This window comes from Tachypleus tridentatus, chromosome 12 (assembly GCF_004210375.1).
Source record: "Tachypleus tridentatus isolate NWPU-2018 chromosome 12, ASM421037v1, whole genome shotgun sequence".
Taxonomy (NCBI): domain Eukaryota; kingdom Metazoa; phylum Arthropoda; class Merostomata; order Xiphosura; family Limulidae; genus Tachypleus; species Tachypleus tridentatus.
Window position 1 is genome coordinate 125408380 of NC_134836.1, and position 26839 is coordinate 125435218.

General features: G+C 34.4%; 1 long non-coding RNA gene across 1 annotated transcript; it reads right to left on the reverse strand.

The window, feature by feature from the left end:
• Positions 1–12381: 12381 nt before the first annotated feature.
• LOC143235766 (uncharacterized) lies at positions 12382–19866 on the reverse strand. The gene is made up of 3 exons (XR_013019368.1): positions 19665–19866; positions 17818–17920; positions 12382–12539 (listed from the first exon to the last, which is right to left on the reverse strand). It is a non-coding gene; the product is annotated as an uncharacterized LOC143235766 (long non-coding RNA).
• Between the last annotated feature and the right edge of the window lie 6973 nt (positions 19867–26839).

Genomic DNA, 26839 nt, shown 5'->3' on the forward strand with positions numbered 1-26839 from the left:
CTGCTTCCTTCATGTTTACCTGTTCTTGTTGGGGCAGTATTATTACATTCAGTATTAACCTACACACTGCTTCCTTCACCTGTTCTTGTTGGAGACGTATTATTACATTCAATATTAACCTACACATAGCTTCCTTCATGTTTACCTGTTCTTGTTGGAACGTATTATTACATTCAATATTAACCTACACACTTGCTTCCTTCATGTTTACCTGTTCTTGTTGAGACGGTATTATTACATTCAATGTTAACCTGCACTGCTATTCATGTTTGCCTGTTCTTGTTGGAACGTATTATTACATTCATGATTAACCTACACTGCTGCTTCCTTCATGTTTACCTGTTCTTGTTGGAACGTGTTATTACATTCAATATTAACCTACACACTGCTTCCTTCATGTTTACCTGTTCTTGTTGGGACGTGTTATTACATTCGTATAACCTACACCTAAGCATCATACTTGTTGGAACACTATTAACCTACACGCTTCCTTCATGTTTACCTGTTCTTGTTGGAACGTATTATTACATTCAATATTAACCTACACTCGCTTCCTTCATGTTTTACCTGTTCTTGTTGGGACGTATTATTACGTTCGATATTAACCTACCGCACTTTGCTTCCTTCATGTTTACCTGTTCTTGTTGGAGACGTTGTTATTACGTTCGATATTAACCTGCACTGCTTCCTTCATGTTTACCTGTTCTTGTTGGAACGTGTTATTACATTCGATAATAACCTACACACTGCTTCCTTCATGTTTACCTGTTCTTGTTGGAGACGTATTATTACATTCGATATAACCTACACACTACTTCCTTCATGTTTGCCTGTTCTTGTTGGGACGTATTATTATTGATTCGATATTAACCTACGCACTAATACGCGCACTATTTCCTTCATGTTTACCTGTTCTTGTTGGAACGTATTATTACATTCAATATTAACCTACACTAGCTTCCTTCATGTTTACCTGTTCTTGTTAGAACGGTATTACGTTCAATATTAACCTACACTAGCTTCCTTCATGTTTACCTGTTCTTGTTGGAGACGTATTATTACATTCAATATTAACCACTGCATTCTGCTTCGCTTCATGTTTTGCCTGTTCTTGTTGGAACGTATTATTACGTTCAATATTAACCTACACACTACTTGCTTCATGTTTACCTGTTCTTGTTAGAGACGTGTATTATTACGTTCGTTATTAACCTACACTGCTTCCTTCATGTTTTACCTGTTCTTGTTGGACCGTATTATTACATTCGTTGTTAACCTACACACTACTTCCTTCATGTTTACCTGTTCTTGTTAGACCGTATTATTACATTCGATATTAACCTACACACTTCTTCCTTCATGTTTACCTGTTCTTGTTGGAGACGTATTATTACATTCGATATTAACCTACACTGCTTCCTTCATGTTTACCTGTTTCTTGTTGGACGTATTATTACATTCGATAATTAACCTACACACTGCTTCCTTCATGTTTTACCTGTTCTTGTTGGGACGTGTTATTACATTCGATATTAACCTACACACTGCTTCCTTCATGTTTTACCTGTTCTTGTTGGGACGTATTATTACATTCAATATTAACCTACGCTGCTTCAGCTTCATGTTTACCTGTTCTTGTTAGAGACGTATTATTACATTCAATATTAACCTGCACACTGCTTCCTTCATGTTTACCTGTTCTTGTTGGAGACGTATTATTACGTTCGATATTAACCTACACACACTGCTTCCTTCATGTTTTACCTGTTCTTGTTGGAGACGTATTATTACATTCAATATTAACCTACACACTGCTTCCTTCATGTTTACCTGTTCTTGTTGGAACGTATTATTACATTCGATGTTAACCTACACTGCTTCCGCTTCATGTTTTACCTGTTCTTGTTGGGACGTGTTATTACATTCAATATTAACCTACGCAAGCTTCCTTCATGTTTTTTTACCTGTTCTTGTTGGAACGTGTTATTACATTCAATATTAACCTACACACTGCTTCCTTCGTGTTTGCCTGTTCTTGTTGGGACGTATTATTACGTTCAATATTAACCTACACACTACTTCCTTCATGTTTACCTGTTCTTGTTGAGAACGTATTATTACATTCGATGTTAACCTACACACTGCTTCCTTCATGTTTGCCTGTTCTTGTTGGAGACGTATTATTACGATTCAATGTATTAACCTACACACTGCGCTTCCTTCATGTGTTTTGCCTGTTCTTGTTGGAACGTATTATTACATTCGTTATTAACCTACACACTGCTTCCTTCATGTTTACCTGTTCTTGTTGGAACGTATTATTACATTCGATATTAACCTACACACTTGCTTCGTGTTTGCCTGTTCTTGTTGGGACGTTATTATTACATTCAATATTAACCTACCACACTGCTTCCTTCATGTTTACCTGTTCTTGTTGGAACGTATTATTACATTCAGTGTTAACCTGCACTGCTTCTATTCATGTTTACCTGTTCTTGTTGGAGACGTGTTATTACATTCAATATTAACCTACACTTACTTCCTTCATGTTTTTTACCTGTTCTTGTTGGGACGTATTATTACGTTCGATATTACCTACACTGCTTCCTTCATGTTTACCTGTTCTTGTTGGAACGTATTATTACATTCAATATTAACCTACACTACTTCCTTCATGTTTTACCTGTTCTTGTTGGAGACGTATTATTACATTCGATATTAACCTACACACTGCTTCCTTCATGTTTACCTGTTCTTGTTGGGACATTATTATTACATTCAGATATTAACCTACACACTGCTTCCTTCATGTTTTACCTGTTCTTGTTAGGAACATTATTATTACGTTCAGTTAACCTAACACTGCTTCCTTCATGTTTACCTGTTCTTGTTGGAACGTATTATTACGTTCGATTATTAACCTGCACTGCATGTTTCATGTTTTGTTGTTTACCTGTTCTTGATTTAACGACTGTATTATTACATTCAGTAATTAACCTACACACTGCTTCCTTCATGTTTACCTGTTCTTGTTGGAACCGTATTATTACATTCGTTCATTAAACCACACACAAGCCTACCTTCATGTTTTGCCTGTTCTTGTTGGGACGTATTATTATTACATTCGTTGATAACCTACCGCATAGCTGCTTCATGTTTTGCCTGTTCTTGTTGGGACGTTATTATTACGTTCGATAAGTAACACGCTAAGCTTCCTTCATGTTTACCTGTTCTTGTTGGAACGTATTATTACATTCGATATTAACCTACACACTGCTTCCTTCATGTTTACCTGTTCTTGTTGGAACGTATTATTACATTCGATATTAACCTACACACTTTAGCCTTCATGTTTACCTGTTCTTGTTGGAACGTATTATTACATTCAATATTAACCTACCACTAGCTTCCTTCATGTTTACCTGTTCTTGTTGGAACATTATTACATTCAATATTAACCACACACTAGCTTCCTTCATGTTTACCTGTTCTTGTTGGAACGTATTATTACATTCGATTATTAACCTACACTTCTTCCTTCATGTTTACCTGTTCTTGTTGGGACATTGTTATTACATTCAATATTAACCTACACGCTAAGCTTCCTTCATGTTTGCCTGTTCTTGTTGGACATTATTATTACATTCGTTATTAACCTACGCACTGCTTCCTTCATGTTTACCTGTTCTTGTTGGAACGTATTATTACATTCGATATTAACCTACACTACTTCCTTCATGTTTACCTGTTCTTGTTAGGACGTATTATTACATTCAATAATTAACCTACGCACTACGCTTCCTTCATGTTTACCTGTTCTTGTTGGGACGTATTATTACATTCAATATTAACCTACACACTACTTGCTTCATGTTTTTACCTGTTCTTGTTAGGACGTATTATTACATTCGATATTAACCTACACTAAGCTTCCTTCATGTTTACCTGTTCTTGTTGGAACGTATTATTACATTCGATATTAACCTACACACTGCTTCCTTCATGTTTACCTGTTCTTGTTAGAACGTATTATTACATTCAATATTAACCTACACACTGCTTCCTTCATGTTTACCTGTTCTTGTTAGAACGATTATTATTACATTCGATATTAACCTACACACTGCTTCCTTCATGTTTACCTGTTCTTGTTAGAACGTATTATTACATTCGATATTAACCTACACATTTAGCTTCCTTCATGTTTTACCTGTTCTTGTTGGAGACGTGTTATTACGTTCGATATTAACCTACACACAAGCTTCCTTCATGTTTGCCTGTTCTTGTTAGGACGTGTTATACATTCAGTATTAACCACACACGCTTCCTTAGCTATGTTTACCTGTTCTTGTTGGAACGTATTATTACATTCAATATTAACCTACACAAGCTTCCTTCATGTTTACCTGTTCTTGTTGAGACGTATTATTACATTCGTTATTAACCTACACACTGCTTCCTTCATGTTTGCCTGTTCTTGTTGGAGACGTATTATTACATTCGATGATAACCTACACTTAAGCTTCCTTCATGTTTTACCTGTTCTTGTTGGAACGTATTATTACATTCAATATTAACCTACACACTGCTTCCTTCATGTTTACCTGTTCTTGTTGGGACATTATTGTTACGTTCGATGATAACCTACACACTGCTTCCTTCATGTTTGCCTGTTCTTGTTGGGACGTGTTATTACATTCGATATTAACCTACACTACTTCCTTCATGTTTACCTGTTCTTGTTGGAACGTATTATTACATTCGATATTAACCTACACACTGCTTCCTTCATGTTTGCCTGTTCTTGTTGGAACGTATTATTACATTCAATGTTAACCTACACACAAGCTTCCTTCATGTTTACCTGTTCTTGTTGGAACGTATTATTACATTCAATGTTAACCTACACACAAGCTTCATGTTTTGCCTGTTCTTGTTAGGACGTATTATTACATTCGATATTAACCTACACACTAGCTTCCTTCATGTTTTGCCTGTTCTTGTTGGGACGATTATTACGATTCAGTATTAACCTACACTGCTTCAGCATTCATGTTTTACCTGTTCTTGTTGGAGACGTATTATTACATTCGATAATAACCTACACGCAAAGCTTCCTTCATGTTTGCCTGTTCTTGTTGGGACGTATTATTACGTTCAGTATTAACCTACACCTGCTTCCTTCATGTTTTTGCCTGTTCTTGTTGGAACGTGTTATTACATTCGATATTAACCTACACACTGGCTTCCTTCATGTTTTGCCTGTTCTTGTTGGAACGTATTATTACATTCAATATTAACCTACACACTGCTTCCTTCATGTTTGCCTGTTCTTGTTGGAACGTATTATTACATTCGATAATAACCTACGCACTAACTTCCTTCATGTTTACCTGTTCTTGTTGGAGACGTATTATTACATTCAATATTAACCTACACACTGCTTCCTTCATGTTTACCTGTTCTTGTTGGAACGTATTATTACATTCGATATTAACCTACACACTAGCTTCCTTCATGTTTACCTGTTCTTGTTGGAACGTATTATTACATTCAATATTAACCTACACACTTCTTCCTTCATGTTTACCTGTTCTTGTTAGAGACGTATTATTACATTCGATAATAACCTACGCACTGCTTCCTTCATGTTTTACCTGTTCTTGTTAGGACGTATTATTACATTCAATATTAACCTACACACTAAGCTTCCTTCATGTTTTACCTGTTCTTGTTGGACGTATTATTACGTTCGATGATTAACCTACACACTAGCTTCCTTCATGTTTGCCTGTTCTTGTTGGAACGTGTTATTACGTTCAATATTAACCTGCACTGCTTCCTTCATGTTTACCTGTTCTTGTTGGAACGTATTATTACATTCGATATTAACCTACACACTGCTTCCTTCATGTTTACCTGTTCTTGTTGGAACGTATTATTACATTCGTTATTAACCTACACACACTGCTTCCTTCATGTTTACCTGTTCTTGTTGGAGACGTATTATTACGTTCGATATTAACCTACACACTGCAAGCTTCCTTCATGTTTACCTGTTCTTGTTAGAGACGTATTATTACATTCAATATTAACCTACACTGCTTCCTTCATGTTTACCTGTTCTTGTTGGAACGTATTATTACATTCGATATTAACCTACGCACTGCTTCCTTCATGTTTACCTGTTCTTGTTAGAACGTATTATTACGTTCAATATTAACCTACACACTGCTTCCTTCATGTTTACCTGTTCTTGTTGGAACGTATTATTACATTCGATATTAACCTACACACTGCTTCCTTCATGTTTTACCTGTTCTTGTTGGAACGTATTATTACATTCGATAATATTAACCTACACTGCTTCCTTCATGTTTTGCCTGTTCTTGTTGGAACTAACCTACACACCTTCCTTCATGTTTACCTGTTCTTGTTGGAACGTATTATTACGTTCGATATTAACCTACACACTGCTTCCTTCATGTTTGCCTGTTCTTGTTGGAACGTATTATTACATTCAGTATTAACCTACACGCTGCTTCCTTCATGTTTACCTGTTCTTGTTGGAACGTATTATTACATTCGATATTAACCTACACACTGCTTCCTTCATGTTTTACCTGTTCTTGTTGGGACGTTATTATTACATTCAATATTAACCTACACTGCTTCCTTCATGTTTACCTGTTCTTGTTAGAACGTATTATTACGTTCGATGTTAACCTACACACTACTTCCTTCATGTTTACCTGTTCTTGTTTAGAACGTATTATTACATTCAATGTTAACCTACACGCACTAGCTTCCTTCATGTTTTACCTGTTCTTGTTGGAACGTATTATTACATTCAATATTAACCTGCACACTGCTTCATTCATGTTTTGCCTGTTCTTGTTGGGACGATATTATTACATTCGTTATTAACCTACACACTGCTTCCTTCATGTTTACCTGTTCTTGTTGGAACGTATTATTACATTCGATATTAACCTACACACTGCTTCCTTCATGTTTACCTGTTCTTGTTGGAACGTATTATTACATTCAATATTAACCTACACTACTTCCTTCATGTTTACCTGTTCTTGTTGGACCGTATTATTACGTTCAATATTAACCTACACACTGCTTCCTTCATGTTTTACCTGTTCTTGTTGGAGACGTATTATTACATTCAATGTTAACCTACACTGCTTCCTTCATGTTTTACCTGTTCTTGTTGGAACGTATTATTACATTCAATATTAACCTACACGCTTCCTTCATGTTTACCTGTTCTTGTTAGAACGTATTATTACATTCAATGTTAACCTACACACTGCTTCCTTCATGTTTACCTGTTCTTGTTGGAACGTGTTATTACGTTCGATAATTAACCTACACACTGCTTCCTTCATGTTTACCTGTTCTTGTTGGGACGTATTATTACATTCGATATTAACCTGCACTGCTTCTTCCTTCATGTTTGCCTGTTCTTGTTGGAACGTATTATTACGTTCAATATTAACCTACACACTGCTTCCTTCATGTTTACCTGTTCTTGTTGGAACGTATTATTACATTCGATATTAACCTACACACTACTTCCTTCATGTTTACCTGTTCTTGTTGGAACGTATTATTACATTCAATATTAACCTACACACTTGCTTCCTTCATGTTTACCTGTTCTTGTTGGAACGTATTATTACATTCAATGTTAACCTACACACTGCTTCCTTCATGTTTACCTGTTCTTGTTGGAACGTATTATTACGTTCGATAATAACCTACACACTGCTTCCTTCATGTTTACCTGTTCTTGTTGGAACGTATTATTACATTCAATATTAACCTACACACTAAGCTTCCTTCATGTTTACCTGTTCTTGTTGGAACGTATTATTACATTCAGTATTAACCTACACACTGGCTTCCTTCATGTTTACCTGTTCTTGTTGGAGACGTATTATTACATTCGATGATAACCTACACACTAGCTTCCTTCATGTTTACCTGTTCTTGTTGGAGACGTGTTATTACATTCAATATTAACCTACACACTGCATTTCATGTTTGCCTGTTCTTGTTGGAACGTATTATTACATTCGATATTAACCTACGCACTGCTTCCTTCATGTTTGCCTGTTCTTGTTGGAACGTATTATTACATTCAATATTAACCTACACACTACGCTTCCTTCATGTTTACCTGTTCTTGTTGGACGTATTATTACGTTCGATATTAACCTACACACTGCTTCCTTCATGTTTACCTGTTCTTGTTGGAGACGTATTATTACATTCGATAATAACCTACACACTAGCTTCCTTCATGTTTACCTGTTCTTGTTGGGACGTATTATTACGTTCAATATTAACCTACACACTACTTCCTTCATGTTTACCTGTTCTTGTTGGGACGTGTATTACATTCAATATTAACCTACACACTGCTTCCTTCATGTTTTACCTGTTCTTGTTGGAACGTATTATTACATTCAATATTAACCTACACACTGCTTCCTTCATGTTTACCTGTTCTTGTTAGAACGTATTATTACATTCGTTATTAACCTACACGCACTGCTTCCTTCATGTTTACCTGTTCTTGTTAGAGACGTATTATTACATTCGATAATAACCTACACACAGCTTCCTTCATGTTTACCTGTTCTTGTTAGAACGTATTATTACATTCGATAATAACCTACACACTGCTTCCTTCATGTTTACCTGTTCTTGTTAGAACGTATTATTACATTCATATTAACCTACACACTGCTTCCTTCATGTTTACCTGTTCTTGTTGGAACGTATTATTACATTCAATATTAACCTACACACAAGCTTCCTTCATGTTTACCTGTTCTTGTTAGAACGTATTATTACATTCGATATTAACCTGCACTACTTCCTTCATGTTTTGCCTGTTCTTGTTGGAACGTATTATTACATTCAATATTAACCTACACACTGCTTCCTTCATGTTTACCTGTTCTTTGTTGGAACGTATTATTACATTCGTTGATTAACCTACACTGCTTCCTTCATGTTTACCTGTTCTTGTTGGAGACGTATTATTACGTTCGATAATAACCACGCACTGCTTCCTTCATGTTTGCCTGTTCTTGTTGGAGACGTATTATTACATTCAATATTAACCTACACTGCTACTTCCTTCATGTTTACCTGTTCTTGTTGGAACGTATTATTACATTTGATAATAACCTACACACTGCTTCCTTCATGTTTACCTGTTCTTGTTGGAACGTATTATTACATTCAATATTAACCTACACACTGCTTCCTTCATGTTTACCTGTTCTTGTTAGAACGTATTATTACATTCGTTATTAACCTACACACTTCCAGCTTCCTTCATGTTTACCTGTTCTTGTTGGAACGTATTATTACATTCGATATTAACCTACACACTAGCTTCCTTCATGTTTACCTGTTCTTGTTGGAACGTATTATTATTTAATTAACCTACACTGCTTCCTTCATGTTTACCTGTTCTTGTTAGAACGTATTATTACATTCGATAATAACCTACACACTACTTCCTTCATGTTTTACCTGTTCTTGTTGGAACGTATTATTACATTCAATGATTAACCTACACACTTGCTTCCTTCATGTTTACCTGTTCTTGTTGGAACGTATTATTACATTCAATATTAACCTACACACTGCTTCCTTCATGTTTACCTGTTCTTGTTAGAACGTATTATTACATTCGATAATAACCACATTGCTTCCTTCATGTTTACCTGTTCTTGTTGGAACGTATTATTACATTCGTTATAAACCTACACACTGCTTCCTTCATGTTTACCTGTTCTTGTTGGAACGTATTATTACATTCGATAATAACCTACACACTGCTTCCTTCATGTTTACCTGTTCTTGTTGGAACGTATTATTACATTCAATATTAACCTACACACTACTTCCTTCATGTTTACCTGTTCTTGTTGGAGACGTATTATTACATTCGATAATAACCTACACTGCTTCCTTCATGTTTACCTGTTCTTGTTGGAACGTATTATTACATTCAATATTAACCTACACACTGCTTCCTTCATGTTTACCTGTTCTTGTTGGAGACGTATTATTACATTCAATATTAACCTACACACTGCTTCCTTCATGTTTTACCTGTTCTTGTTAGAACGTATTATTACATTCAATATTAACCTACACACTACTTCCTTCATGTTTTACCTGTTCTTGTTGGGAACGTATTATTACGTTCGATAATAACCTACACACTGCTTCATGCTTCATGTTTACCTGTTCTTGTTGGAACGTATTATTACATTCAATATTAACCTACACTAGCTTCCTTCATGTTTACCTGTTCTTGTTGGGACGTATTATTACGTTCGATAATAACCTACACACTGCTTCCTTCATGTTTACCTGTTCTTGTTAGGACGTGTTATTATATTCAATATTAACCTACACTGCTTCCTTCATGTTTTGCCTGTTCTTGTTGGAACATTATTATTACATTCGTTGTTAACCTACACACTGATAAGCTTCCTTCATGTTTACCTGTTCTTGTTGGAACGTATTATTACATTCGATAATAACCTACACACAAGCTTCCTTCATGTTTACCTGTTCTTGTTGGAACGTGTTATTACATTCAATATTAACCTACACACTACTTCCTTCATGTGTTTGCCTGTTCTTGTTGGAACGTATTATTACATTCGATAATAACCTACACACTACTTCCTTCATGTTTACCTGTTCTTGTTGGAACGTATTATTACATTCAATGTTAACCTACACGCAACTGCTTCCTTCATGTTTTACCTGTTCTTGTTAGAACGTATTATTACATTCAGTATTAACCTACACACTGCTTCCTTCATGTTTTACCTGTTCTTGTTGGAACGTATTATTACATTCGATATTAACCTACACACTGCTTCCTTCATGTTTTACCTGTTCTTGTTGGAACGTATTATTACATTCAATATTAACCTACACACTGCTTCCTTCATGTTTTACCTGTTCTTGTTGGAACGTATTATTACATTCAGATATTAACCTACACACTGCTTCCTTCATGTTTACCTGTTCTTGTTGGAACGTATTATTACATTCAATATTAACCTACACACTTCCTTCATGTTTACCTGTTCTTGTTAGAACGTATTATTACATTAGATATTAACCTACACACTACTTCCTTCATGTTTACCTGTTCTTGTTAGAACGTATTATTACATTCGATATTAACCTACACACTACTTCTTATTCTCACATCTAATAAAATTTACACAAATGTTTAAGAACCAGGAAGTTGTTACTGTTTGTCGTATAATAATAATAATAATAATAATAATATCAGATCTGATATCAAAATAATTAGCTCTTCCTTAACCAAGAGAAAAAACAATCAATATAAATATCTATACCATTCCTTCATCATTACAAACTTGTTATTGGTTTCTATGTTCGTTTTTAGATCTGGATAATGAACCACGAAAACAGTTTCATGTTTTTGTTACACACAACTCGGTCGATCATTACAATATTTCTTTCTGTGTTGTGCTTTAAACAGACAGACATGTGACAAATTAAATATCACGCAGTTTTATAATTTCTTCTCTAGTGAAAGCTGACTTGGTTAATTTGTCCAAAATGCTCTGTTAGCAGAACTGTGGGCATTCTTCGACTATGATGGCTAATCCTGGCCGGTTATTGTTTTCTATAGCTATCGTTTTGTTTGTCTGCCAGTTATATTGTTGACATTATATAATATCCTTGGTAACGTTGACTTTCTTTAGTAACCTAATGGGGAAAAGTGAACCTCTTGGTTACGTTAGCAACAAATCACATATACAGTCATGAAGCTTTATTTGAGTTAACACTAGTCTTTAAGCCACAATATACTTCAGTGTTCCACTACTATTCCAAGTATCACTGTTTAAGATCTCTATAGCAAACGTAATCCCCAATTAACCTGTGATACACTTTCAGTTACTAAGTTTAATTGATATAGCCATCTTGAAAAATTATTAAGAACTGGCTCCACCTGGTGGAACACAAGAATCTGTGCTGAAACTTTCGTTAAGCAGCTGACCGACCATAGCCAGAGAAACTTTATTTGTTTGTTCGAATTTCGCGTAAAGCTACACGAGGGCTATCTGCGCTAGCCGTCCCTAATTGAGCAGTGAAGACTAGAGGATAAGGTGTGTTGGGAAATCTAACCCGCGACCCTCAGATTGCGAAGTCACATATATAGCAAAAATAAACATTGGTATGTAATTGAAATTTATTAAACTGCAACCAACAAGTAACTAGTTACAAAAACTAAGATACTGAAGTATTTTCTTTGTCTGGTATTGTTTAGCCTCGCATGGCCGGTGGTTAAGGTATTTTACAAGCAACCTGCGGGTCATGGGTTCGATTCCGTCGAGAAACGTGATGAGAGCGTTGTAGCCTGGTAGTCACTCCGTTGATGAAGAGATGTCCAAGCATTGGCGATGGTCGGTGTTGACTTATTTCCCTTCCTTCTATTCCATCACCTATGATTAGGAACGACTAACTTCAACAGTCAAACTGGTATTCGTACAAATGTTGATAAATATTAGTTCACGAAATATTAGAGATTTTCTTAACGCAAGATAAAATTGAACATTTTTCTTCTAATGTTTACCTTTATAGGTTTTATTAGAAATTCTAATGTATCTGCCTTTGAGGCCCTCTGCTGGAATACGGAAAGGGTACTGAGTTTTGGTGTATTGTCTTGTTAAATTAGACCAGAACTTTAAAATGTTCGATTAATGATTTACACGATGACAGATTAGCCTTCTCTATGGTCAGTAGATAGATTAATAATTTATGGTCATTAGAGAAAGACACAAAATTTACTGGGCCTAGGTAACATTTAATAATAATAGTTCAATCTTGCCTCTATTCTGCTAGTTTTACGGCCTATATTTCTTTTACTTGGGTGGCCAGTAAGAGTCCCTGTATGACTAGGACAGCCTGGGTGTTAATTCGGTATTATTAATATGAACGGTGCGCGTTTCTAGTTTTCCTGGTTCATGATCTGCAAATATCGCAATTTTCAGATACAACTTTTCTTTTCGGTCTGTAGACAGAAACTGATAAAACGGTTTAACGAACCTGTAAACAGAAATATGATAGAATGGTCTATCTTTATCAGTCTGTAGATGACAATATGGTTTTCACCAAGCTCATCTGTCATTGTATTGCTTATACTCTATTAGTCTAAACTGTCAACAATTTTCATTAATTCTGTGATGTGTTAGGTTTTAAAAACTTCATGAGCAAATGTGAAAAAACAGATGTTAAACAAACAACCGTAATTAGCAACTTATCAGGTTCGTCCATCTGCTAGCATCGCAACTTGTAATCGAAACCTGCGATTATCAGGTTCGTCCATCTGCTGACATAGCAACTTGTAATCGAAACCTGCGATTATCAGGTTCGTCCATCTGCTAGCATCGCAACTTGTAATAGAAATCTGCGATTATCAGGTTCGTCCATCTGCTGGCATCACAACTTGTAATCGAAACCTGCGATTATCAGGTTCGTCCATCTGCTGACATCGCAACTTGTAATCGAAACCTGCGATTATCAGGTTCGTCCATCTGCTGACATCGCAACTTGTAATCGAAACCTGCGATTATCAGGTTCGTCCATCTGCTGACATCGCAACTTGTATTTGAAACCTGCAATTATCAGGTTCGTCCATCTGCTGACATAGCAACTTGTAATCGAAACCTGCGATAACCAGGTTCGTCCATCTGCTAGCATCGCAACTTGTAATCGAAACCTGCGATTATCAGGTTCGTCCATCTGCTAGCATCGCAACTTGTAATCGAAACCTGCGATTATCAGGTTCGTCCATCTGCTGACATCGCAACTTGTAATCGAAACCTGCGATTATCAGGTTCGTCCATCTGCTGACATCGCAACTTGTAATCGAAACCTGCGATTATCAGGTTCGTCCATCTGCTGACATCGCAACTTGTAATCGAAACCTGCGATTATCAGGTTCGTCCATCTGCTGACATCGCAACTTGTATTTGAAACCTGTGATTGTCAGGTTCGACCATCTGCTGACATCGCAACTTGTAATCGAAACCTGCAATTATCAGGTTCGTCCATCTGCTAGCATCGCAACTTGTAATCGAAAGGGGCGATTATCAGGTTCGTCCATCTGCTAGCATCACAACTTGTAATCGAAACTTGCGATTATCAGGTTCGTCCATCTGCTGACATCACAACTTGTAATCGAAACTTGCGATTATCAGGTTCGTCCATCTGCTGACATCGCAACTTGTATTTGAAACCTGCGATTATCAGGTTCGTCCATCTGCTGACATCGCAACTTGTATTTGAAACCTGTGATTGTCAGGTTCGTCCATCTGCTGACATCGCAACTTGTATTTGAAACCTGTGATTGTCAGGTTCGACCATCTGCTGACATCACAACTTGTAATCGAAACCTGCGATTATCAGGTTCGTCAATCTGCTGACATCGCAACTTGTAATCCCCCATAAAATAAAGTTAAGTTAGATTCTGAAAGTTGCCCGAAATGGCCCAGAATTCATCTAAAGTCATGTAAACCCCGGACGTTTTTGGAGGCTCCTAATCGTACCCCAAATTTTTACTTGCATCTGAGCATCACGTTAAGTCGTACAGTGTATGTGGATATTTTTACATTTGTAACTCCTACAAAAACAACATCTGATTATTACGTTCAGTCGTACAGTGTATGTGGATATTTTTACATTTGTAACTCCTAAAAAAACAACATCTGATCATTACGTTCAGTCGTACAGTGTATGTGGATATTTTTACATTTGTAACTCCTACAAAAACAACATCTGATCATTACGTTCAGTCGTACAGTGTATGTGGATATTTTTACATTTGTAACTCCTACAAAAACAACATCTGATCATTACATTCAGTCGTACAGTGTATGTGGATATTTTTACATTTGTAACTCCTAAGAAAACAACATCTGAGCATCACGTTCAGTCGTACAGTGTATGTGGATATTTTTACATTTGTAACTCCTACAAAAACAACATCTGATCATTACGTTCAGTCGTACAGTGTATGTGGATATTTTTACATTTGTAACTCCTACAAAAAAACAACATCTGATCATTACGTTCAGTCGTACAGTGTATGTGGATATTTTGCAGTTGTAACTCCTAAAAAACATCTGATCATTACGTTAAGTCGTACAGTGTATGTGGATATTTTTACATTTGTAACTCCTAAAAAACAACATCTGATCATTACGTTCAGTCGTACAGTGTATGTGGATATTTTACATTTGTAACTCCTACAAAACAACATCTGATCATTACGTTCAGTCGTACAGTGTATGTGGATATTTTTACATTTGTAACTCCTAAGAAAAAAACATCTGAGCATCACGTTCAGTCGTACAGTGTATGTGGATATTTTTACATTTGTAACTCCTAAAAAAACAACATCTGATCATTACGTTCAGTCGTACATTGTATGTGGATATTTTTACATTTGTAACTCCTACAAAAACAACATCTGATCATTACGTTCAGTCGTACAGTGTATGTGGATATTTTTACATTTGTAACTCCTACAAAAGCAACATCTGATCATTACGTTCAGTCGTACAGTGTATGTGGATATTTTTACATTTGTAACTCCTACAAAACAACATCTGATCATTACGTTCAGTCGTACAGTGTATGTGGATATTTTTACATTTGTAACTCCTACAAAAACAACATCTGATCATTACGTTCAGTCGTACAGTGTATGTGGATATTTTTACATTTGTAACTCCTACAAAAACAACATCTGATCATTACGTTCAGTCGTACAGTGTATGTGGATATTTTTACATTTGTAACTCCTACAAAACAACATCTGATCATCACGTTCAGTCGTACAGTGTATGTGGATATTTTACATTTGTAACTCCTACAAAACAACATCTGATCATTACGTTCAGTCGTACAGTGTATGTGGATATTTTTACATTTGTAACTCCTACAAAAACAACATCTGATCATCACGTTCAGTCGTACAGTGTATGTGGATATTTTTACATTTGTAACTCCTACAAAAAACAACATCTGATCATTACGTTCAGTCGAAAAGTGTATGTGGATATTTTACATTTGTAACTCCTACAAAAAAAACAACATCTGATCATTACGTTCAGTCGTACAGTGTATGTGGATATTTTTACATTTGTAACTCCTACAAAAACAACATCTGATCATTACGTTCAGTCGTACATTGTATGTGGATATTTTTACATTTGTAACTCCTACAAAAACAACATCTGATCATCACGTTCAGTCGTACATTGTATGTGGATATTTTTACATTTGTAACTCCTACAAAAAAACAACATCTGATCATCACGTTCAGTCGTACAGTGTATGTGGATATTTTACATTTGTAACTCCTACAAAACAACATCTGATCATCACGTTCAGTCGTACAGTGTATGTGGATATTTTTACATTTGTAACTCCTACAAAACAACATCTGATCATTACGTTCAGTCGTACAGTGTATGTGGATATTTTACATTTGTAACTCCTACAAAACAACATCTGATCATTACGTTCAGTCGTACAGTGTATGTGGATATTTTTACATTTGTAACTCCTACAAAAAACAACATCTGATCATTACGTTCAGTCGTACAGTGTATGTGGATATTTTACATTTGTAACTCCTACAAAAACAACATCTAATCATTACGTTCACTCGTACAGTGTATGTGGATATTTTTACATTTGTAACTCCTACAAAAACAACATCTGATCATTACGTTAAGTCGTACAGTGTATGTGGATATTTTTACATTTGTAACTCCTACAAAAACAACATCTGATCATTACGTTAAGTCGTACAGTGTATGTGGATATTTTTACATTTGTAACTCCTACAAAAACAACATCTGATCATTACGTTAAGTCGTACGGTGTATGAGGATATTTTTACATTTGTAACTCCTACAAAACAACATCTGATCATTACGTTAAGTCGTACAGTGTATGAGGATATTTTTACATTTGTAACTCCTACAAAACAACATCTGATCATTACGTTAAGTCGTACAGTGTATGTGGATATTTTTACATTTGTAACTCCTACAAAAACAACATCTGAGCATTACGTTAAGTCGTACAGTGTATGTGGATATTTTTACATTTGTAACTCCTAAAAAAACAACATCTGAGCATTACGTTCAGTCGTACAGTGTATGTGGATATTTTTACATTTGTAACTCCTACAAAAACAACATCTGATCATTACGTTAAGTCGTACAGTGTGTGTGGATAATTTTACAATTGCAACTCCTAAAAAAACATCTGAGCATTACGTTAAGTCGTACAGTGTATGTGGATATGTTTACATTTGTAACTCCTAAAAAAACATCTGAGCATTACGTTAAGTCATACAGTGTATGGGGATATTTTTACATTTGTAACTCCTAAAAAAACAACATCTGAGCATTACGTTCAGTCGTACAGTGTATGGGGATATTTTTACATTTGTAACTCCTAAAAAAACAACATCTGAGCATTACGTTAAGTTGTACAGTGTATGGGGATATTTTTACATTTGTAACTTTCACCGATAACTTCCACGTCTCAACGTAACAGCGTTGAGAGGAAACCCAAATCTCTTCGTTACGAATGTTTCTTATTAACAATGTATCTAAGTTACTCAAGACTTGGCCCTTAGCCAACAAGTCTAGTTGGTAAAGATGGATATTTTAATTAGATCGCACAAAGTGTTTTCCTTACCTTCGTCACGAGGAAAGTTGGTCATCATTTTTACCTCACACTGTAGCCTGTTTTCTTCTAGCTTCGCTTGTTGATCCATGTATTTCCGGGAGTGTTGCTCCACCTTCAATAAAAACAAAATCAAGCTATGATATAACGTGAACTCGAGATACATAAGTATTTAATACCAATCCAGTTTATTTATATATTCCTTTCTCTCCAGATCCAGACTGTTTCTAGTCAAGTGATTCCATTCTAGGTTAGTTCACGTAAGAAACAATGTCCACAGTGGTGTCTCCTTTATTTTATATCTTAGGAAAAGGGGTGGGGTGGTGGAAAATATAAAATAAGATCAAGGGAAGCATTAGTATGACGGGAAACGATATTTCAGGGGGCCTATCCCCCACACCGCTGGCACTGATCCCGCATCTGAGGTGTACATAGCCAGTTATTAAACTAAACGAGTGCTAAACTGCTAGAAGACGGATTCGCAGCAATACAATTTGCTACAATAGCTTTACGTCTCACGAACTAAACGGATAGGCTTAATTAGAAACTACCTACATTAGGAATCATTAAGGAACTTAACGACAAGCCACTTGTCACGTGTCACGTGTAAAACACGTAATTAAAAATCCTCAGTAATGTTATATGCTTAGAAGCCTTCCGTTGGCAGAATGCGTTCGGTTTAATTTGCATAATGCAGTCGCATAGCAAACTCTGGAAAGTGCGTTCACAAGTTCAACTGCTCATTTCGAAATGAAAACATAATTTGTTTAACGTCCTACCATTTGAATTTCAAAATCATTTTAAAGTAATTTGTACTTGAATTTGTGTTTATTTTCTGTAACTTTACTGCAGTAAAAAAAACAAACTTAAAATTACTGACGTAGCCCTTTATTTAAATTTTATTTGTGATACTTAAACTAATATATATAGATGGCAGTGTAGGCTATTTCGCTTAATTCGGTACAATAGTTTACGAGGCTTCATGTCCTCAGTTAATTGGACAGTAGCTTCGATCATTTCTAAGGTCACTTCTCACCAATCATTAACAATATATATATATATATATATAACAATGATATTACAATGCGCCATTTCACTAGCAAATCAAAATCAAATATATATATATAGTATGCACCAAATATAAAATGAATTTTCATAAGGACATTTCAATATGGCACCATCTTCTTCCATATGAAGACGAGATACATCAGGGTGTTAAAAACATGAACGTACGCATATTTTCGTAAAGTTGGTGTACAACCACTACGTTTAGTGCTCTTATTGGGTAAACTCGCCAATTCATACATGTATAAATACACACAGGCATATTGTTTGTTTATTTTAGGGCAATGCCATATTTGACTATCTGCTGTGCCGAATGAGGGAAATCGAACCCCGGATTTTAGCGATGCAAGTCGGGAAACTTACGGCTGTCCCACAGCTGTAGTTTATTTACAAAAATCGGATATCTTGCTAAAGAGCCACATAAATTTTTTTATAAAAACTTTAATAAACTTTTAATTATAATGTTATTTGACATGATGTTTACCAACGTATGTTTACATCCACCTTTTGGCTACGTTTGTCGAAATTAAGCGCATGCGTATATGCATTTAAAGAATAAGGTGCGCGCGCATTTCCAGTACAGACAAAAATTGAGAATTATTATAATATGTAATAATAACTGGAAACACGAGCTAATTACTGTTAAATAGCTGGAGTTCCCATACGTAATTAACAAAAGGTTATCTTAGAATATGATACGATACTTTCCGTATATATAATTGTAAAAAAAAAAAAACCATGAAATACAAAACTGAAGATATGTATATATTTCACAATAGACCCAACAAACTTACATGTCAACTTTTGTGAAGTTCCATCCACAGAAGGTAAGGTAGTGGTAAAAAATGCAATAATTCTCGCAAAAACTGCACAACGCAGAACTGAAAGTTTGTTCATGGACCTAATAAACCTCTGTAACAATTATGGTGAAGATCCATTCCCAACACGTGCCCCCTCCCCAGCGGCACGTCTGCGGACTCACACCGCTAAAAACCGGATTTCGATAGCCCATTGTGTAGCTTTGTGCTTAATTCTAAACAAACAAACACAACATTTAAGGTAGTTACATGGACATACAATAGACAGTACTGTTATCTTTATATATATATATTATCACTACGTATTTACTTCAATAGGAATGGTACACAAAAGTATTCACATTGATTTCATTCAGAGTTAAATAAGGCTGCTAGAAAAATGTAAATATAGGCAAGAACGTACATATACACACGTATGTGCACTTGTATAAATTATATATCAATTTGTAAAAACAAGTAAGGAAAATAAATATAATCATTATAGGCACCACACCTTTATAGTGCAACGGATTTAATATTATTTTGATATCTATGTGTGTTTTAGTTTAATATATATTTAGAAATGCGTGTAAGTTATATTGTTAAAAGTCTATTGCGCAAGTCCCGCCTGTTCTCTAAATTTGTAGAACATTCTGGAGTAATAATCAACAATGGTTATATGTACGTAAATGACAGTATTATTGCCAGCTAAAATATCGAGAATCTCTCCTAATGAGTATGAAAGTTAACCATTAGAACACGCAGGGAAACTGTTTAATATATCGTTGGTCTGCTATAGTCAATATACTCTAAACCTCGGAAGTTATAATTGTGATATACGCTTATTAATCACAAAAGTACAAATATTTAACCCGGAACGCTTTTAGATTTCAAACATTGCAAACTGTTTAACTTCAGAGAATTAACTTCGAATGTTAGTATTTCTACGAAGACTTCGCATAACTTCAGCGGATAACTCAAGTGAGAAGAGAGAGAGACAGTTTACCTGTTAAGCGAACTGTACCAATATCAACATGAAATTATTTCATTCATCGTAAACTGTCGATAAAATATTCAGTTACAGACCAGAGAGAAGACTCAGTGTTGTTTGTAAGTTTCTAAAACTTTGTACATAATCCATTATTTGCAATAACTGTTATTATAAATTGTACTGTTCTTTGTTTATTGAAATATATTTGTGTTAAGAAAGAAACTTAGTGCATCAATTGTGTCGTCAAATATCATAAATATTCACGTTTAATTAATTAAAATTTACTATTGAAATCGTAATACGTAACACAATAAATCGGAGACTCGTCTGAGATTAACTGTAATACTTAACAGGAGACAGTTGTTGTTGTTGTTTTGAATTAAGTACAGATCTACACAAAGGGCTATCTGTGCTCTGCCTACCACGGGTACCAAACCAAAATTGTAGCGTTGTAAGTCCGGAGACAAACTGCTGACCACTGGGAGCAACAGGACACAGACCTCTTTTTAACACTTGAAGGATCAAAGGATTTTATTTAATAAATTATTAGAATACAGGACTAGTTAATAAAACACTAGAATAGAGGACTAGTTAATAAAACACTAGAATAAAAGACTAGTTAATAAAACACTAGAATAAAAGACTAGTTAATAAAACACTAGAATGCAGAACTAGTTAATAAAACACTAGAATACAGGACTAATTAATAAAACACTAGAATACAGGACTAGTTAATAAAACACTAGAATGCAGAACTAGTTAATAAAACACTAGAATACAGGACTAGTTAATAAAACACTAGAATACAGTACGAGTTAATAAAATACTAGAATACAGAACTAGTTAATAAAACACTAGAATAAAGGACTAGTTAATAAAACACTAGAATGCAGAACTAGTTAATAAAACACTAGAATACAGGACTAGTTAATAAAACATTAGAATAGAGGACTAGTTAATAAAACACTAGAATAGAGGACTAGTTAATAAAACACTAGAATACAGGACTAGTTAATAAAACACTAGAATAGAGGACTAGTTAATAAAACACAAAAATAAAAGACTAGTTAATAAAACACTAGAATAAAGGACTAGTTAATAAAACACTAGAATAAAGGACTAGTTAATAAAACATTAGAATACAGGACTAGTTAATAAAACATTAGAATACAGGACTAGTTAATAAAACACTAGAATAGAGGACTAGTTAATAAAACACAAGAATAAAAGACTAGTTAATAAAACACTAGAATAAAGGACTAGTTAATAAAACACTAGAATGCACAACTAGTTAATAAAACACTAGAATACAGGACTAGTTAATAAAACATTAGAATACAGGACTAGTTAATAAAACACTAGAATAGAGGACTAGTTAATAAAACACTAGAATAGAGGACTAGTTAATAAAACACTAGAATAGAGAACTAGTTAATAAAACACAAGAATAAAAGACTAGTTAATAAAACACTAGAATACAGAACTAGTTAATAAAACACTAGAATACAGAACTAGTTAATAAAACACAAGAATAAAAGACTAGTTAATAAAACACTAGAATACAGGACTAGTTAATAAAACACTAGAATACAGGACTAGTTCTTAATATATTAGAATACAGGACTAGTTAATAAAACACTAGAATACAGTACGAGTTAATAAAACATTAGAATACAGGACTAGTTAATAAAACACTAGAATAGAGGACTAGTTAATAAAACACTAGAATAGAGGACTAGTTAATAAAACACTAGAATAAAAGACTAGTTAATAAAACACTAGAATGCAGAACTAGTTAATAAAACACTAGAATACAGGACTAGTTAATAAAACATTAGAATACAGGACTAGTTAATAAAACACTAGAATGCAGAACTAGTTAATAAAACACTAGAATACAGGACTAGTTAATAAAACACTAGAATACAGTACGAGTTAATAAAACACTAGAATACAGAACTAGTTAATAAAACACTAGAATAAAGGACTAGTTAATAAAACACTAGAATGCAGAACTAGTTAATAAAACACTAGAATACAGGACTAGTTAATAAAACACTAGAATGCAGAACTAGTTAATAAAACACTAGAATACAGTACGAGTTAATAAAACATTAGAATACAGGACTAGTTAATAAAACACTAGAATAGAGGACTAGTTAATAAAACACTAGAATAGAGGACTAGTTAATAAAACACTAGAATAAAAGACTAGTTAATAAAACACTAGAATGCAGAACTAGTTAATAAAACACTAGAATACAGGACTAGTTAATAAAACATTAGAATACAGGACTAGTTAATAAAACACTAGAATGCAGAACTAGTTAATAAAACACTAGAATACAGTACGAGTTAATAAAACACTAGAATACAGAACTAGTTAATAAAACACTAGAATAAAGGACTAGTTAATAAAACACTAGAATGCAGAACTAGTTAATAAAACACTAGAATACAGGACTAGTTAATAAAACATTAGAATAGAGGACTAGTTAATAAAACACTAGAATAGAGGACTAGTTAATAAAACACAAAAATAAAAGACTAGTTAATAAAACACTAGAATAAAGGACTAGTTAATAAAACACTAGAATAAAGGACTAGTTAATAAAACATTAGAATACAGGACTAGTTAATAAAACATTAGAATACAGGACTAGTTAATAAAACACTAGAATGCAGAACTAGTTAATAAAACACTAGAATACAGGACTAGTTAATAAAACACTAGAATACAGTACGAGTTAATAAAACACTAGAATACAGAACTAGTTAATAAAACACTAGAATAAAGGACTAGTTAATAAAACACTAGAATGCAGAACTAGTTAATAAAACACTAGAATACAGGACTAGTTAATAAAACATTAGAATAGAGGACTAGTTAATAAAACACTAGAATAGAGGACTAGTTAATAAAACACAAAAATAAAAGACTAGTTAATAAAACACTAGAATAAAGGACTAGTTAATAAAACACTAGAATAAAGGACTAGTTAATAAAACATTAGAATACAGGACTAGTTAATAAAACATTAGAATACAGGACTAGTTAATAAAACACTAGAATGCAGAACTAGTTAATAAAACACTAGAATACAGGACTAGTTAATAAAACACTAGAATACAGTACGAGTTAATAAAACACTAGAATACAGAACTAGTTAATAAAACACTAGAATAAAGGACTAGTTAATAAAACACTAGAATGCAGAACTAGTTAATAAAACACTAGAATACAGGACTAGTTAATAAAACATTAGAATACAGGACTAGTTAATAAAACACTAGAATAGAGGACTAGTTAATAAAACACTAGAATAGAGGACTAGTTAATAAAACACTAGAATAGAGGACTAGTTAATAAAACACAAAAATAAAAGACTAGTTAATAAAACACTAGAATACAGGACTAGTTAATAAAACACTAGAATAAAGGACTAGTTAATAAAACACTAGAATAAAGGACTAGTTAATAAAACACTAGAATAAAGGACTAGTTAATAAAACACTAGAATACAGGACTAGTTAATAAAACATTAGAATACAGGACTAGTTAATAAAACATTAGAATACAGGACTAGTTAATAAAACATTAGAATAAAAGACTAGTTAATAAAACACTAGAATAAAGGACTAGTTAATAAAACACTAGAATACAGGACTAGTTAATAAAACACTAGAATACAGGACTAGTTAATAAAACACTAGAATAGAGGACTAGTTAATAAAACATTAGAATAGAGGACTAGTTAATAAAACATTAGAATAGAGGACTAGTTAATAAAACACTAGAATAGAGGACTAGTTAATAAAACATTAGAATACAGGACTAGTTAATAAAACATTAGAATGCAGAACTAGTTAATAAAACACTAGAATACAGGACTAGTTAATAAAACATTAGAATACAGGACTAGTTAATAAAACACTAGAATAGAGGACTAGTTAATAAAACACAAGAATAAAAGACTAGTTAATAAAACACTAGAATAAAGGACTAGTTAATAAAACACTAGAATACAGGACTAGTTAATAAAACATTAGAATACAGGACTAGTTAATAAAACACAACTAGGTTTGACCATGGGTATAAGTCAACAGGTTTATATATTTGGACAAACATGTTTACAAACTTTTAGCTTCTTGAGGGACGAAAACTTATTTTAATGACTCTTCTCCCCCGTCCCAGTAGCGGCCCAGCACGGCCAGGTGGATTAAGGCGTTCGACCTGTAATCTGAGGATAGTGGGTCTGAATCTCCGTCACACCAAACATGCTCGCCCTCCCAGCCGTGGGGGCGTTATAATATAGCGGTCAACCCCACTATTCGTTGGTAAAAGAGTAGCCCAAGAGTTGGCGATGGGTGGTGATGATTATCTGCCTTCCCTCTAGTCTTACACTGCTAAAGTAGTGACGACTAGCGTAGATAGTCCTCGAGTAGCTTTGCGCAAAAGGTTAAAACAAACAAATCGTCTGTGAAAAAAAAATTACCTTACTCAATAATTTAGTCCTTACAAAAACAACAACAAAAGTTTACAAAACCGTCAGTGTTACCATGTTTATTACTTTGTGATTCAACTTGTTTTTCACATTAGATGATTCATTAGTATAGAAATCCACAAAAAGAAAGTCACCCGTACTGGATTATACATTCCCTGGGACTCAGGACACGAAGCAAAACAAAAACTCAACATATCAAGAAACCAAATAAACATAAAACTTTGTTCACCAGATAAAATTAATGAAACCAACAAAATAAAACAATAATTCATCAAGAGCAAGAAATGTCCTCAAAAAATGCGGAAAAAATTATACACACACACACACCTAGACCAACAACAATAAATTACACACACACACACCTAGACCAACAACAATAAATTACACACACACACACCTAGACCAACAACAATAAATTACACACACACACACACCTAGACCAACAACAATAAATTACACACACACACACGCACACCTAGACCAACAACAATAAATTACACACGCACACCTAGACCAACAACAATAAATTACACACGCACACCTAGACCAACAACAATAAATTACACACGCACACCTAGACCAACAACAATAAATTACACACGCACACCTAGACCAACAACAATAAATTACACACGCACACCTAGACCAACAACAATAAATTACACACACACACACACCTAGACCAACAACAATAAATTACACACACACACACACACCTAGACCAACAACAATAAATTACACACACACACACACCTAGACCAACAACAACAATAAATTACACACACACACACACACCTAGACCAACAACAATAAATACACACACACACACACACCTAGACCAACAAATAATAAATTACACACACACACACACACCTAGACCAACAACAATAAATTACACACACACACACACCTAGACCAACAACAATAAAATTCACACACACACACACACCTAGACCAACAACAACAAATTACACACACACACCTAGACCAACAACAACAAATTATACACACACACACCTAGACCAACAACAACAAATTATACACACACACACACCTAGACCAACAACAACAAATTATACACACACACACACCTAGACCAACAACAACAAATTATACACACACACACACCTAGACCAACAAAAACAAATTATACACACACACACACCTAGACCAACAACAACAAATTATACACACACACACACCTAGACCAACAACAACAAATTATACACACACACACACCTAGACCAACAACAACAAATTATACACACACACACACACCTAGACCAACAACAACAAATTATACACACACACACACCTAGACCAACAACAAGAAATTATACACACACACACACCTAGACCAACAACAAGAAATTATACACACACACACACCTAGACCAACAACAAGAAATTATACACACACACACCTAGACCAACAACAACAAATTATTCACACACACACCTAGACCAACAACAACAAATTATTCACACACACACCTAGACCAACAACAACAAATTATACACACACACACCTAGACCAACAACAACAAATTATACACACACACACCTAGACCAACAACAATAAATTACACACACACACACCTAGACCAACAACAATAAATTATACACACACACCTAGACCAACAACAATAAATTACACACACACACCTAGACCAACA